Below are 13,090 nucleotides of genomic sequence, written 5' to 3'. Positions count from 1 at the left end.
TTACAGGAAAACCCCCCACTAATGGCAAAATCCTGCTCAGCCCATGTGATTGTGATCCCTTCTGGAAAGGGAGACATTTGAAATAAAAGGCTAGTTTAAGTCACAGGCAGCCAGGGAGCGAGGAGATACAAATCCACTGGACAGGGACAATGGCACTTACAAAAGGGTGGTACTTGGGACTGGAAAGGCTCTTCCTTAAGTGGAAAATGTCAAGATAAGTTGCATCTGCTGATGGTGAGCCCCCAAACTCTGAATTAGAGCCTTATTGAAGAGGTTGGATACACTTCAATGGCAGCTTTGGAATAAATGTACAGTCTCAGGTAACTATTAACAAATGAGAAACTGGTAAGGAGAAAAAAAAAAATCCAGATACACTATAGGCAATGCCACCAGCACTGCTTACAAATGATGATTAATACCAGGGGGCACCTGCGTCATTTGTTATGGGTTGGACAGGGTGCTGGGGCCAGCGGGAAGAGGGGACAATCCCACTGGTGAAACTGCAAGGCAGGAGAGCCCATGCCACGGGTGCCTGATGTGGGGAAGCCCAGAGGTTTCTTGAGTACCCAGGCATTGACTGTGCAGCCCAAGGGCTTTCTGAACACCTCGGCTGAGATGCTTGGGCCTCATCTGCAAAAGCAATGAGTGCTCAGAGCTGAAATCTTTAAAAAAAAAAAAAAAAAGTATGTTATAATCATAAGCTAATCATCAGGCCATGGATGTTTCAACCTGAGGCCTAAGCAGAGAAAATACCCTCCCTCACAGCAGGGCCGAGCCACATCTGCAAAGCAGTTGGCCATCACAGAGATAAACACCAGAGAAAAGCCCACAAGGAATCTAGTAATTCACTCTTCAGAGCACTTTGAACATCACATGGTAGATAAGGTACAGAGCCGCATATGGAATGGAGGATGTAAGCATTCAGAGGTTTTCAAGCCATAAAAAGACCACCATGCCATCGCACCTCCTGCTCCACACAGGCAAGGAGGACTCCATCCCACCATCGCGGCCATCACTGCATGCCCAACAGAGCAAGGGCCTAGTGGAGCCGGGACTGAGCTAACAGCCATGTGAAAAAGGGAACAAATATTACCCAGGTTATTTCCTAAGTGCTCACTTCTGGCATTTCTTAACTTCAGAGCACTTGGCTGTGCAACCTCCGTGGGTTCTCTGTAACCCATACGTGTGCACACCACATTGTACACAAGCACAAACACACATATATGTGCCTGTGGACATACACTGCCTTGTGCTTTGTCTAGTTGCACACATATTCCACAAAAATACTTTACAGCCTTAGCATACTGCACAGGACAGCGTCTTACAAATGTCTCAGAAGACTCACTCATCTAGAAGAAAAGTCTGCCAGATCATTTTAAGGACAGCATTTTTGAGAACACCTTTGGCAGAGGAAGGAAAGCGAGACATATCTATGGGGGAAGGAAGCAGGCAAGCATTTGCTGCTGGCTCCACCAGTTGAGCCATGCAGATAGCAAGGAGAGTGAAGACCATCCATTCTTTGAAACCAAATGAGCACAGACTGACAAGCCCCAAAGGAGCAAGCTAACCCCACGGGAGACCACGGCGAGCATGTGTTCTACAGAGAGTCACAAGTGGCATTAGACCACAGAAGCAAATTGCCACCATTGTCACGGTGGAGAACCAGTATGGCACCAGCAAGGCTGAAGGAGGACTTCATCTCCTTCTCCAAGTACCAAGGGAATCAATGAATTCAGTCTCGTGATATTAAGTCTTGCAATATTTGGGCAACGGAGGAAGTGGAAAAAAAAAAAAAAAATCACACGGCCACAAAAATTTCAGCTCTCCCTACGACTTCACATGAAACCTCTGACAGAAAAAAGGAACAGCCACGAATACCTTGATGCAGTCCTCTACTTTTAAACATAATGCTATTCCCTCTATGGTATACCATTTCAAATCAATTCATATGAAGTCCATTGCTGACAGAACTTTTGTTTTCAGATGTTCAGAGTTATTTAAACCAAGGGTGAACACTACTACAGATGGTCACAATTCCAAAATACATCATATTTGTGCACAGATTGTTTTCAGTCTTTGGTTACTTTAGTCTAGGTTGAGCAAGACCCTGCCATCTGATTTCACTTCATTTTAAAGACAAAAAGCTGGAATATGAACTTAATACTGAAATTTCCAGCTGTTATACCACTGGCGAGATTCTATTTTGGGATGGGAACCTAAACCACAAACTACCAGGGAATTCGATTATATCTCAACTGGGGAGCCCAGCACATTCAAAAATGTAACACAACCCAAACTTAAAATAAGCTGAAATTGCTATTCTGGACAAAGTGCAAGGTGTTGGTTCTAACCTGTGAAATACTTGATATGATTCTGTTTTTCAGAGCTGTACCCTGAAACAATCATACTAAGACCATTATAATATGAAGAACTCTAAGTGCCTATAATGCGTAAACCTTCTAGGCATCATGAAGAAGCACATGTTATTTCCTAAGTGTTTACCCTGTGCATGCTTGTCTCAAGTGCGCATCTCCCATGCTGTGGCTGACACTCCTTTCACGTGCACATAGGGATGCAATGGATATTTTCACTTAAAAGATTTCCAGGAATGCAATTTATCTTCTTGGGGGATCTTACTGCTCGTACCATTTTGTAGCTTGTATGTTTATGGTCTAACATTACATCATTTACCATAATTTACAGTGACAAAAGGACACTACAGTTGAAAGTCATTACCCCGAACAGAGAGCATTGTCTGGCTTCATTTAATCTGTGTCATCTGCCATAAAGCTAGAACAGTGAATGCACACAAAAATCATTACACAAAATAATTTATCAGGGGGCCATAATGGGATGGGTAACCAGCAAAGAGAAACACTGCAGCAGTTATACAAACCGTGAATCTGAAATGGCGAGGCAGCTGAGGAGCATGAATGGGTGCCAGAGCAACAACCTCCAAACCAACTTCCTCTTTTGGGTTTACATCTTTTATAGCACCTTCTGCCGGTTGGCACTAAAGCTGCCTACCTCGTAGGCAGCAATGTGTGATGTATTTGGATGATAGCAATTTAACACACACTGGGCAAAAAATGTCAGCAAAAATGAAAACAGAAGGCAGAGGAGAGCAAAGTAGAGGGGGGAAAAAAAAAAAGCACTGAAACCCAGGACAAAACCCCAGAGAGGCAAGTAATATACAGAATACATGGGGAAAAGAGGACTAGGGTACCTGTGGATTAAGCATCCCAGATACCAGAGTGCATCTCCACATTTCAGCTTCCACTTTTGCTGCCACTGGAGACAGAGTTACACAGTTGGTGGGCACCAAACAAGCTTTACAGGGTAAGGAAAGGGAATCTTTGCACTGGAGTAGACAGACTCCCACCTTAGGACACCACCGACCACAGAAGGCCATAGCCTTTCATAAGCTCCCCACCAAGAGCTTTCGTTCTCCTCTACTTTCTCCACTGGAATAAACACCAGAGATGCTTCTTCGCACACTGTATCCTCATCCACTGCCAAGAGACGGAGCAATATACTTCCAGAGCTGAACAACAGCCCTATGAACTTCAGCCAGAGACATTACACCAGCATGATGGAAGATGCTACTTACACCCCTGGGGACTGACTGCATCACCCCCACAGTAAAAGCAGCACATGCCACAGAGAGGAAAGCAACAGGGCTTCAGACCACACTTTGACCCTAAGGAAAACATGAGACAGAGAGCACAACCCCCTGTGTAGAGCTGCAAGTCAGCAAGCCTGTTACAACAGCCAAGCGCCAGGATTCCAGTTAAGAGAAGTATGCAGATAAAATACTTTCTCCATAGAGCTGACCTAGTTCTCTTATCAGTGCAACCGAGCTAACAAGGAAGTATCAATCTGCTCAGCGCTGCTACCCCAATTTGCTGAATTCTTCAGCTCTCTTGAAGCTTACATGCAGGCTTCTTCCAGACCATATTCCTGAGACACATCACAAGCTTGCCCTTTTTTTTTTTTTTTTTTTTTTAACCTAATTTGGGGAGAAATCTTACTACCAGCTGAGGATGGTAGTTACGAATGGAGAAAGAGCACTTCCCCAGCATGACTTCGTTAATTTCTCACCAAATCACCACCAGGTCCCACCTCTCCCAACTAACCAGCTAAGGCATAAGCGCTTTTTCCTAACATGACAGAGTGCTAACAGCAGAAAACAACTGTATTTTCTCCTACAACTTGAAGCAATCAAATGTGCCCAAATGAAATAAAGGGCAAACATAAGCCTTTCTATGTGTGTGATAGAGGAGCTCACTGGTAGCCACTAGACCTGAAACTGAACTCCCAATACAGGATGTATTCTGCCCTCTTCCATGATGAGCTTAAGCTAGAAGTCAAGCAGAAAGCAGTACCCAGGTGCTGGGAGCCTAAAGCACAGAAAGAATAACATGTGCAGATTTCCCATTCTGCAAAAGTCAAGAAGTGCAGACATGAAGGCGATTTGATTAACACAGTATTTTCTAAGGTAAGCGCATTTCCTGTTAAACTCCAGTGGCTTTAAGACATTATTGGAAACATTACACTGATTCTCCTTGCTTACAGTTAATTGGATCATTCCTTAAAAAAATGACAAGAAGATTTATCAAATGGAGAAATCTCCAAAGGACTTGATAAACTGTTTTCTATTCCTCCTCAATTACAACATGCTATGGTATCCACAGGAAGAAATTATAAATGTTACAGATGTTTTAAGGAGATAAACAGTCTCATAGATAAAAGGTTGCAGGTCCCAGTTCTTTAAGGGTGCTGTAGCACTACAGCCTGAGAGCCACCATCAGGAAACCAGGACCTGCAGAAAGCCCTCCGCTATAAACACAGAGTTAGCTGGGACACAAATTCCTCGCAACTTAGAAATAAAGCAGAAACAACAGATCAGCACAACCGAGGCTCACAAATAGACCAGCCAAGTGTGAGTCAGACTGACCAAGCGAGGATGCAGCATTCTCCAGATGGCCCTGCCTGACCACAAAGGCTCCGCCGGTCTGCTGGATGGAGCACAACACCCAGACCTGCTGGGAGCCCGCTGAGAAGACACCGCTGCCTCAGGGGATGTGATCAGAGAGGAGCAGGATGGCCAAGCATAATGGCAGTGCCTCTTGGACCAGCACTGCTGCCATACACCGCTGTCGTGGTGTCTTAAGTTTGTTTCCAGCCCTGTAATGGCAAATGTGATGGGCCAGAGACCTGGACAATATCACGGTTAGACTGGAGTTACAGCACAGATCAGTGTGGTCCATCACACTGCAATTTTGAATGGAGACACTCTACTCCAAAAAGTAGTGATGGGTTTGGTTAGCATACCCTAAGGAACACTTTCATCCAAATGCTAGCTAAATTGAAGCCCAATTTAGCAACTTTCACTTCTCAAGCTACGCAGTAACACCCACCCAACAGGTGAGGCACTCACGTTGAACTGCTTTTGATGTTCTCGAAATAAAACCAACAATGGTTAATTGTCAAAGACAAGACAGTATCTTCAGCACAGAAGAACACAGAAGGTTCAAACTGGACAACGCAAACGCATTTCAGATTTTAACGCTGTACAAATAAGCTGCAAAATGAATCTCAATTCTCACAGTTGGAACTGGCGTGTATTTCTCCAGATTTCCATTTGCTGTCCTGCCAGCTCTTCTGGCCAAGCAGCCTATAATTCAAAGAGTACCATTGTCATTCTGTCCCATTTCCGTAACATGCAATTTGAAATCAGGGCTGGGGGAGGGAGGAAGGGACTGGGGTAGGCTAAAACTCAAATCCAGATAGTTCAATCCGCTAACTTGATTTTAAATCCCTATCTTGTGGTACCAATTACAGCCCCTCAAACATCTGTTTTAGCAAAGGGTTCCAAGTTCAAACACATTTCCTCTGTCCTACAGATGTTCTTTGTCACTGATCCATTTCAGGCCAAGGCTGCTGTCCTGTGCTGCGGCAGAGCCCCAGCTGCCGCACACTGTAGCTAAGAGGGCAGCAGCCTGGGGAAGCTGGTGTCAAGCCACGAGTGCAACACAGAGCACGTTTCTCACCTCTCTAGGCAGGTGAGAAAAAAAAGTTTTACTTAGGAAAGCTTATTTAGTTTAGTAAGCAGCTCTAATAAACATTCCTGCTACACTATGAAGAAAGATTTCAGATGCAAGAAGGAGAAACACTTTCCTACACCCACAGGCTCCCTGTGCCAAGGACGAGGCGTGTACCTGCTGTCCGTGACACCCCCAGCACCCCCCCAGCAGCTCTCTGCCTACCTGATGGGGAGAATTGCACCCTGACACATGCTGGGCGAAGGCTGATTTCTTGGGGAAGGGACCTGCAGCTGGCTGCTCTCAGCTGGGGAACTTGTTTTCGGTTAGAGGCATGAAGAATTACAGCCCATGTTTGATGACCTTTAAGCTTTACTTACCTGTTGGCTTGACAGTCATGTTACTGCACGTGCAACCCACACTTCCAGCCCTTTGAGAGTCCCTGTGGCATTTACAGCAATTCTGGAGGAGACCAGCCAAAACAACAGGCAGTATTATGCTGAGATAAGCCCCAGCTGGTTTTCATGTGATCTTTCATAGTGCTTAAGAATTCCCCTAGTAGACCAGGCAATCAATGTGGCAAGCACTGCATATAAAGAACAAAAAGATAACCTTTACCCAAAAAGAAACATCAGGGAGCAAAGTGGAGAGTATAGAGATAACACACATGCATCCAAAGCATGGCGAAACAGGAGGCCAAACCAGGGTAGCCCACCTTTAAACAACAGCACCTTAAAACACCATGCAGAACTTGAACAAATTGCTCCAGAAAGCAGCAGTGGCCAGGAAAAAAAGATGCTGGAAGGCACAACGACACTCAGCTAGAAGTGTTTCTTGCCTACACTTCACGCTGTGCTAAAGCAGAAGTATATATTGCTGAAGTACGTCTGGCAACTCATGTTTGCCTAAGCTGGCTCAGGATTTTTTCCTGCCTTGCAAACTGATCTCAGCAGATCCAAAAATGAAAATAAACCTTAAAAAAAAAAAAATCACTGAAAACTCAAAAACTTTAATCCACCTCCTGTTCTGAATAAGACAGCTTTGTGCCAATTTACTCCAACCTCCAAGATACACTATAATTAATGTAAGTACTGCAGTAAGAAATTAACAGTTGAAAAGTTAAGTGTAAGAATGGCCATTTATACACTCACACACAGATCACACCATGTGTGCTGGTGCAAAAAAATGAACCATCTGTAAAACAACAAGTACACTTAGTATTATATGCTAGAAGTATTCCCAGCCTTGTACCTGCAAGACCCTGAGCAAAACGTTTAATCTCACATTTCCAACTTGAAAACAAGGATATCAATCTGTTTTCCTCAGGTAACTGCAAGAAACAACTGTAATGCTGGCTGGCCACTGTATGATGAAAAATGCCAAGTAAATGCCAAGCATATACCCCAAGTCAGTTGGGCGTTCAAGATTCCAGCATGCACTAATAAATTGTGAGTTTTTTAAGTATTTAAAGCAAAAAGGGGGTGGAGGGGTGTAAAAAAAGGCAATTTCAAGAGGTAATACTAGCACTGAGCCGAGTCCCTCACCATGGAGCCTTTGCTGATGACTATCTTCCATATCAAGTGATCATCTGCCCTACACTGCCAGTTTGCCCAGCTCCCAAGGGACAGAGTGCTTACTATGGCTTGAATTTGTTATTGCCTGCTAATCCCTGGTGGTGCTAATTACACTCATTATCAGTTTGTCTGATTGTGCCTGACGCATCTCCAATATCAAAATGTGCAGTACCCTAGGACGTCAAGTCCCTATCAGATTTGCATGGGAAGGGGACGCTTCATAGGGTGATGTTTCAATACAGCAGGTTTATACATTTATGTGAGATAAACAATGGATTTTCAAGGACTCCAGAACACAGTCTCTATAGCAACTATATGCAGAACTAGGGGGATGGAGGGTGAGGGAGGGGAAGTTCCCACATTTCTAAATACTCTGACCAGAGTGATTTGAAGTTTGTTTTCCAGGGACTACTTACATCAGGAATTGCAGGTGAAATGTATTGCCTAGGTTCATACATGGATGCAAACATGGTCTACTTCTAGGCACACCACTCTCCTCTAGTTTTAAGAAATCTGCTTAGGCGTATTTGATAAGACTGCAGAAACGGTTGCCTTAATATTCAGCTAAGAAGAACTGTACATAGATTACATATATGCTTGTACATACATAACTACAAAGATGCTACGGCCAGCCAAGATTTGGAGAGCCACAGGGAAACCACGATCCTTCCTAAGGGGAACACTTGGCCTTAAGTGCAGCTCAGCAATACTCCAGATGAAAGCTGCGAGCTCATCTCGACACGCCTGACTGCATCAGGCTGAACCTTAACCACTTTAAGTCAGATCCCACCACTGTTTTAATTTTATTTCCATTGCTTTTCAAATTAAATTATTAAAAGGGAAAACAAGAATAACCTAATTATGATGGATTGAGAGGCCCAGCTCAATGTCAAACAGAGCCACTATAACTGATCCAACCACATCCAGCTTCTCCCACTGAGAGCCAGACCTCAAAGGAGTCATTACATGCTCATAGCAAAAAGCATATTATGTATCATTTTCTGTTATCATCAACAAAATTTGGATAAGACAAAGCAAATAACGTTGAAGCAGCAAAGTGATAATGCTGAATAAACGCTATTATCCTTTCTCCAATGCAGGTGATTCTACCTTGGTATCTAACTCATTAACAAAGAAAAGCAAAGACGAAAAATGGTGAAAGAGCCCATGTTTTACTTTGTCACCTCTAAACCAAGGAGAGCTCTTCTATTGACGAGCATCAGGAGAGCATCAGCAGGCTGGCAGCCTTCAAAAGAACAACATGGGGTTTTTTTCCCCTTAGGAGGCAGCAGCAGATACCATTTTCATTATTTCTGTCAACTTCCTTGCTAGTTCCTGACCTACAGAGCAGGACTTTAAAGCTTTCATGGTATTCCATCACAAAATGGAATTTCTCCATTTCGGGAGCACTTTGTGACTTGTTACGAAGGTGTCTGCTGTAAAGAGATGACATCTGTCTTACTGGCATGAAGAACTACATGGCTGAGGTGTAAAGGAAAATTATCTATTTGCCCAACAGTCACTTTCTACTTTATAGCTACATCATCACCTCCACATCCAGCCACTAAAAATTCTGATCAGATATGTATTCACTACACAAACCCATACCGGCACACACACAACTAATGGTTGGTATATTCTGTGAGGAACCTCTCCAGACAGTTTGCTCCTCCGAGGACCATCAGTGCCACACTTGGCATCAGAGAATCCTCCAGCGCAAAGCCAGACCTGCTGCCAGTGGGACCTCTCGGGCTCATCGCTGCAACGTCGAGAAGCCAAGTAATTCTAGGGTCACCCTGGCATTTTACGTGCCTAAAGCTATCATCTAAAAACACCTGCAAAGTCATGTACTGAACAATTATAACCTCAAAAAGAAACAAATAATCCGTTTTTAGTATACTCACATAAGGAAAAAGTAGAACAAAGCAATCCTACTAGCAAATAGAAAGGGCCCAGTAACCGATTCCCAACTATACTGGTATATTCAACACATCCAGAATAATCAACTTTCAATGCTAGCTTTCCTGAGTCACTTCAGCTAACCTAAATCTTTCTGCTTTAGTTTTGACTTGGCGTTCACCCCAGCAACACCACCGCCACCACCTGCATTTGTGCATATCGTGACAAAAAAAATACCAGTTCATGTCCTGTCAGCTTAAAGCCACCGACAATCTGACTTTTCACATGTGGCTATATAACCAGGGTGACTGTAAACTGAAGCTGTAAGCAGTTTCTAATCACACTAATTTCAGAGTAAACAACCAGAATATAAGCAGACCAAAAATATTAGGTGGGGGAGACTACAGGGAAAGAGCTAGAAGAGAACACTGACATTTAATTCTTGTTCATATGCCCTGTAAAGGCTTAAACTGGGGCACTTCAAATCCTCAGTGAGTTTCTGTTCCAACACATCCTGAAAGAAGGCCTGAGATTATCACAAAAGCCTCAGTAAAACACAATCAAAACAAACAAACCCATACTTTAAAAGTCAAGTGAAAATCTGCCTGTGAGTTTGCCTAAAAGGACATTCCTAGCCCTGGGAGTGGTGCGCTGATGACCTCACCAAGCTGCAAACTCAGGCCAGGAAGTGTTTTGCTCATGTCTTCAAAATAGGAAGCTGGCATCCAAGTTATGGTCCTCGGAATCGATAATCAAATTAAAACCAATAACATAAATTCTCTTAACGATCAAAACACAACGCTGTGCTTTAATGAGCCATTTTATGAAGCCATCATTAAAGTCTAATATTAAACTTGAACATGATGCATGGAACAGTTACTGAGGGCAGATCTCTCTGCATCCTTTGCTGCATCACTCAGGAAAGCTGATATTTTACCCTTCTGTGCATTCCTTCTCATTGCCATTAAACTGAATCTCTGCCTTTTGCTTGGAGTGAATCCCAGAAGTGACAGATGCAATAAGCATGAAGATTTAACTTGAAAAAGTCCAATGATGTCTGAAAAGGCAGCTCACTAGAAGACAGAGTAATGCCAACATAGAGAAACACAAATGCTGATTAAAGCAATCTGTATAAAAGGCTACAAGTGCCCACTGAAAAATTACTATTATGAAGTGCTATATTAAACACAAAGCAAATGCTCCCTGACATGTACCCGAGTGTGCCAGGTCTTACTATGGCTACCGAAAATACTAAAAACATATATACACAAAATAAATATGCATTAACTTGATCACAACACTATCTGATCTTCTACCTTTGTGTACACAGCCTTTAACAAACATGAATATTAGCTGCAATAAAATGTCTCAGTGAGTGAACAGCCATCTGTTTTTTCCCCTTGAGCAGAAAAGATGATTCAATGCTTGTTATTCAAATGAAAATCGCATATATCCTCTCCTGCTTCACGCACAAGATACCCGCTGTTTTCTCTAGCCATCGCACATTCAGCACATATGAACACGCTTCTGACAGGATGGACTGTGCCAGTTCACACCATTTTCCCACACTTCCAGCAGGCACAGAGCTTCTCTCCTCCATGTGCTTAGAGAGGCACATGAGGAGAAAGGATAGTGGCAGGTAGTTTGGATACAGCCTAGCCTAAAATTAAACCAGAATCAGTATTGGCAAACTGAAAAATCAGCCACAGCCTAGTATATTCAAAATGTCACTCTTTCATTTTGCTAACATCCTTGGTCTTGCTTACACTAATCCACACACACATCTGCGTGAATAGGCTGAATAGACATGCTCAAACAAACGTGTACAGGACTGAAACTACAGCTATTAAAAAACCCACGATGCTAATGTGTATCAGTTATCTTTAACAATAAAACTGCATCAATCAGTTTTACTTTTGTTTCCAGTCAGCTTTCAGTCCTTTTTTTTTTTTTTCAGACCTGTCTCCTGTGCAGTCACAGCATCACATTGTCTAGCCAGGGTACTACAGCTGAACATTTGTGCGGTTGCATGTCGGGCGTCTTTCCCCGTATCCTGAGTGGAGAAGCAGCTAATTTCACAAAACATGGGTAAGTACTAACCTTTCAATTCTGGCCTTTGAGACATTGCTGTTAAAACAATGTGGCTTTCTGCATAGAAAACCAAAGCCCAGGAACATGTCATGCAACCCAGGACTTTACACATCTCCCGAGCAGACTCAGAAGAGCCATTAATAACGGTGTGACATGCACCATAAAAAAAAAAAAAAAAAAACAAACCACACAACTAAACCCTCCAGTCATCTTTTGTCCTCTGCAACATTACAGGGTGGCAGCGGGGACGCGGGGGCGGGGGGACACGGAGGCACCCGGTGCCATCGAGCTGCTGCTGCATCGCCGTAAGAAAAAAAAAAAGGAAAAAAACTGCCGAACAAAAGAAAAAACACCCCTCCACCCGTCCCCTCCTCGCAGAAGGCGGCCGGGGCTGGCAGGGGGCATCAGGTGTGCGGGGCGCAGGGGCTGCCCCAGGCGCGGCGGGAGAGCCCGGCCCCGGCCCGCCCCGGGCATGCCCCGCCGGCAGACCTGCGAGCTGCCGCCGGATGCCGGGGCCCGCGGCGACCCTGAGCCGCTCCGCTACCTAATAAGGAGGAGAACGGGGGAGAAACCCCGGGCCGAGCGCCGGGGCGGGGAGGGCGCTTCCCCTCACAGGCCCGGGCGCTGACAGCGGCCACCGCCTCAGGAAAGGCTCGGCGGTAGCGGCCGGCCCCGCGCAGTAAGAGCCCGCCCGGCCGGACCCCCGCCCTGCCCTGCCCTGCCCGGCGCCCTACCGCGGGCACCGCCGCCTCCCCACGGCGGGCCGCCCGCCGCCTTGCCTTGCTTTCCCGCCCCGCCAGCTGCCAGCTGCCGCGCCGCAGGGCGCCGTTCCGCTCCCCGGTTCCTCCCTCCCTTCCCCCCCCCGCCCCCGTGCCGCGCACCGCGATCCACCAGCCGCCGCCTCCCCGCGTCCGCTCCTCAGCCCGGCGGAGCCGCCTCCTCCGCCTGCCGCCGCCGCCGCCGCCCGACTGACCGCCGCGCTGGGCGGGGGCGGGCAGCGCCGGCGCGAGGCCCCGCCTCCTTGTGACCACGCCCCCTCATTAGGTGCCTCGCCTTCCCCTCCCGCCTCGCTCGGCGGAGAGCGGGGGCGGCGAGGTGAGTGGCGGCCCGTCTAGCCAATGGCGGCGCGGCGCTCGCTGCCACGCGTGGTGGCGCGCCCTCTCTCTCTCTTCCGCCCTCCTTCCCCTCAGCCGGCCGGTGCGAGGCGCGGGGCCCGGCAGCCACCCCTCAGCGGCGGTGGGGGAGAGACCCTGCCTGAGGGGGGCCGCGCCCGCCCTCCGGCCCCCCCCCGCCGGTCCGCTCCCCTCTCCCCTCCCCGGCCCCGGCGGGGACGCGGCAGCCCGGTTCCCCTCAGCCCCTTGCCGGCTCGGCGCCCCGCAGTGACCCCCGCTGCTCCCCAGCCTGCCTCAGGCCTCTTCCCTCGCAGGCCCAGCTGCGACTCCCTGCCGGGATGGGACTCTCGTCCTGTGCTTCAGGTAGCCA

The 13,090-nt window shown here is 46.4% G+C and overlaps 1 protein-coding gene across 4 annotated transcripts in view; it reads right to left on the bottom strand.

Moving 5' to 3' along the window:
- The window catches only part of CORO1C (coronin 1C), a 54,574-nt gene that overhangs the window by 34,844 nt on the left and 6,640 nt on the right, over window positions 1-13,090 (bottom strand). For 2 of the 4 annotated variants that reach the window (XM_052795585.1, XM_052795587.1), the window contains exon 1: window positions 12,490-12,597. The exons of the other annotated variants lie outside the window; for them this stretch is intronic. The gene's annotated coding sequence lies outside the window, so the exon portion shown is untranslated. Of the gene's footprint in view, window positions 1-12,489; window positions 12,598-13,090 lie in introns of those variants that run through there. 4 annotated transcript variants of the gene reach the window in all.

This window comes from Harpia harpyja, chromosome 9 (genome assembly GCF_026419915.1).
Source record: "Harpia harpyja isolate bHarHar1 chromosome 9, bHarHar1 primary haplotype, whole genome shotgun sequence".
Classification (NCBI taxonomy): Eukaryota; Metazoa; Chordata; class Aves; order Accipitriformes; family Accipitridae; genus Harpia; species Harpia harpyja.
Note: the sequence above shows the minus strand (reverse complement) of the source record. Positions and strands in the feature narration are given on the sequence as shown.